At 52.7% G+C, this 3,035-nt stretch overlaps 1 long non-coding RNA gene across 1 annotated transcript; it reads right to left on the bottom strand.

Annotated features, from left to right (window-relative positions):
- Window positions 1-1,276: 1,276 nt before the first annotated feature.
- On the bottom strand, window positions 1,277-2,112 carry LOC123185501 (uncharacterized). Its single transcript, XR_006493419.1, has 3 exons — window positions 2,053-2,112; window positions 1,407-1,521; window positions 1,277-1,332 (listed from the first exon to the last, which is right to left on the bottom strand). It is a non-coding gene; the product is annotated as an uncharacterized lncRNA (long non-coding RNA).
- Window positions 2,113-3,035: the final 923 nt, after the last annotated feature.

Raw genomic sequence — 3,035 nt, 5'->3', positions numbered from 1 at the left:
CTAAGTTAAAAAAAATCCTACCGAGTGAAGAGCAATCCTCTCACTCGGGGGCTTAGCTGCAGTCCAAGCACTCGCCTAAGTTTATCAAAATCCTACCGAGTGGTAAGCCAGCCTTCCACTCGGAGGCTTAGTTGCAGCCTCGTGCTCGCCTAAGTTATAAAAATCCTACCGAGTGAAGAGCAATCCTCTCACTCGGGGGCTTAGCTGCAGTCCAAGCGCTCGCCTAAGTTACAAAAATCCTACCGAGTGAAGAGCGACCCTCTCACTCGGAGGCTTAGCTGCAGTCCAAGCGCTCGCCTAAGCACAGGCACCTTGCTTTGAACCTGCAAAGGACATTTTGAGCCGAAGGCAATCATATCCAAGCGTCAAATTCAAGTTTGAATCGATGTCTAAAGGAACCGAAAGTGCTCAGGCGTCAAGCCTGTTAAAGTTTGTCGGATACAATTCCACTCGGCATACCGAGGCAAATTTAAAAGAGTCGAGCCAGAAGAAGTTTTTTACCCCTCCTGTGGAGGGCTGGAAGGTGCAACAAATTCATCAAGGTCAATTCCGTCGGCGATCCGAGTGGCAGCTGCAAGGAAAGTCTCCATAAAGGACCTGAAGTCGTGCTTCTTGGTATTGGCCACCCGAAGAGCCGCCAGCTTCTCCTCTCGTGCATCTTTGCAGTGGACTCGGGCCAGACACAGAGCGACATCTGCACCACACCGAGCCGAGGACTTCTTCCATTCCTGCACTCGACCAGGGATCGTGTTCAAGCGGGCCATTAGTGACTCAAGGTCATTCTGAAGTGTCTCCTCAGGCCAGAGCGTCGAGTCGTTGCGAGATGTGGCGGCCTTCAGCCTTGCGAGATAATCCACGACAGCTGCAACGCGAGACTCCAGTCGGAAAATATCCATGGCAACCTCGTCGTTTACCGGAGAAGTGACAGGGTCAAGGTTTGGCTCCAGTCGGCTGGTTTCTTCTTCAAAGTTTTGACAAAATTCTGCAAGGGTGATCACTAAGTCAAGGGGATAGTCGAATGGAAGAAGCCACAGTTGGAAATATTTGCCAAACATGGAGGTTTACCTTCGAGCATAAGAAACAGCTTCTTGGCAAAGCCACTCAGGAAAGCCTCCAGTTCAGTCTTCTTCTCAGTCAATTTGCTGACTTGGTCGGTCAAGGCAGCTTTGTCAGTTCTCAGTCGACTGACTTCTTTGTTGGCAATCCCAAGAGCAGTTTTCAGGTTGGTATTGTCTTGTTCGAGCTTGGTGACTGAAGCTAACTTCTCGTCAGCAAGCTTGATCTTCTCAGCTAGCTCAAGGTCTTTCTTCTGCTGGGCCTCCCTTACCTTACCTGCAAGACACAGCAAGATCAGATGTTGAAACAAGCAAGAGGAAAAGCAGTCGTCAAGGTCTCACCAAACATACCTTCAGTCTCCTCCTTTGCCTTTGTCAGCTTCTCCTGAACCAGCTTCAAGCTCAGCTCGACTTGAGTATGCTTCTGTTCCAGTTCTGAGTAGCGAGTCACAAGATCACAAGAGTTCTGCGAAGAACCAATCGACTAAATGTCAAAAATAATTCACTTCCGAGTGAAAAGGGAAAAACACACGTTTCTAAGACTACAGCCGAACACAAGCATTCGACCGTAGTCTCGGGGACTACACCCAGTGGGTGCACTCAGCGTGCCCCCACTAATCCTGTTGAAGACAAAGTCGACCAGTCGACCTCAAAAAAAAAAAAAACAGTGTGCGAGACGCATTCTCTAAGACTGTGATCAACTGCAAGCAGTCGACCACAGTCTCGGGGACTACACCCAGTGGGTGCACTCAGCGTGCCCCCACCGGTTTGCGAAATCCAGTCGACCAGTCGACTGACAAAAAGATTGACATCATAAAGCCTAAGGCCGACTGCCAGCAGTCGACCTTAGCCTTGGGGACTACACCCAGCGGGTGCACTCAGCGTGCCCCCGCTGACACGGAGTTTATTCGACACACCCAGTGGGTGACTAATATAAATCCCGGAAAAGAAAAGTTTTTGGTAGCATATCCAACAGAGCAAGCAGCAGTCGACTGACCTGGACATTGCTTTGGAGGGCAGAGCTGGCGTCATAAGCTGCCTGGCTCGCATCCCGGATGGTCTTCAGCTGCTCCATCATGAGTCCCGCCTGGCGTATTGCCTCCTTCGCTGCGCCAGCTTGGTCCTCTGGGACGTGGTGAGTCGTGAAGAGGGAGGGCGGCTGAGCACTCGTCAGTGGACTCGCGAAGGACACCGTGTGTCGAGTGGTGTTCCCTTCCTCCACAGTCAGAGTCTCAGGCGCCGTCGCATCCTGAGGCACCTTACTAGCGGGCGTTTTCCGACTCTTCCTGCGTGCCAGCAGTTCTTCATCCTCGTCGTCGTCAGGAAGATCGATAACAGTATGGGGCGGAACTGCGAAGAAGAATCAGGATCAGAAGTCGCGAGTTAATCGACTAAAAGCGGTGTTAAGAATACAGTACCTGGGTTCGAAGTTGCCGCATCCTCCATCTCGTGGTCATCGGCCCGGGCCGAAGTCTCAGAGGTAGCAGCACTACAACTCCAAAGGATCAGTCAACTAACCTCAGCGTCGATCAAAGATAAAGTTCGCACAAGAATAAGAAAATATGAGCAACACAATTACCCTGAAATGGTGGGGATGGACACCTTCATCTTCGGCAGGAGCTTGGTCGGCTTCGATGAGGCCGCCCTGGGCTGCTTCGGCGCCTTTTCAGTCGGCGCCGGAGAGGTGGTCCGGGGGCGCTTGGTCGACTGGGTGGCGGTCGCAACCCCCTTACCACGTTCGGTCGAAGGGTCGTGGACAAGCTTCGACCGCCTTTCTGAGCGCGGTGGAACGACCTCCTCTTCCTCTTCTTCCTCGTCCTCGATGTCATCTTCATCACCTTCATCATCATCATCGTCGTCATCATCCCCTGCAGCATCCGAGTCCCATTCCTCCTCTTCCTGGCTCTCGCCCCCGCTCGCCTCGCCCCCGCTCGCCTCGCCCCCGCTCGCCTCGCCTTCCTCAGTCGAAGCTTGTGCCCC

The sequence above is a fragment of the Triticum aestivum genome, chromosome 2A, assembly GCF_018294505.1.
Source record: "Triticum aestivum cultivar Chinese Spring chromosome 2A, IWGSC CS RefSeq v2.1, whole genome shotgun sequence".
NCBI classification, from domain to species: domain Eukaryota; kingdom Viridiplantae; phylum Streptophyta; class Magnoliopsida; order Poales; family Poaceae; genus Triticum; species Triticum aestivum.
Note: the sequence above shows the minus strand (reverse complement) of the source record. Positions and strands in the feature narration are given on the sequence as shown.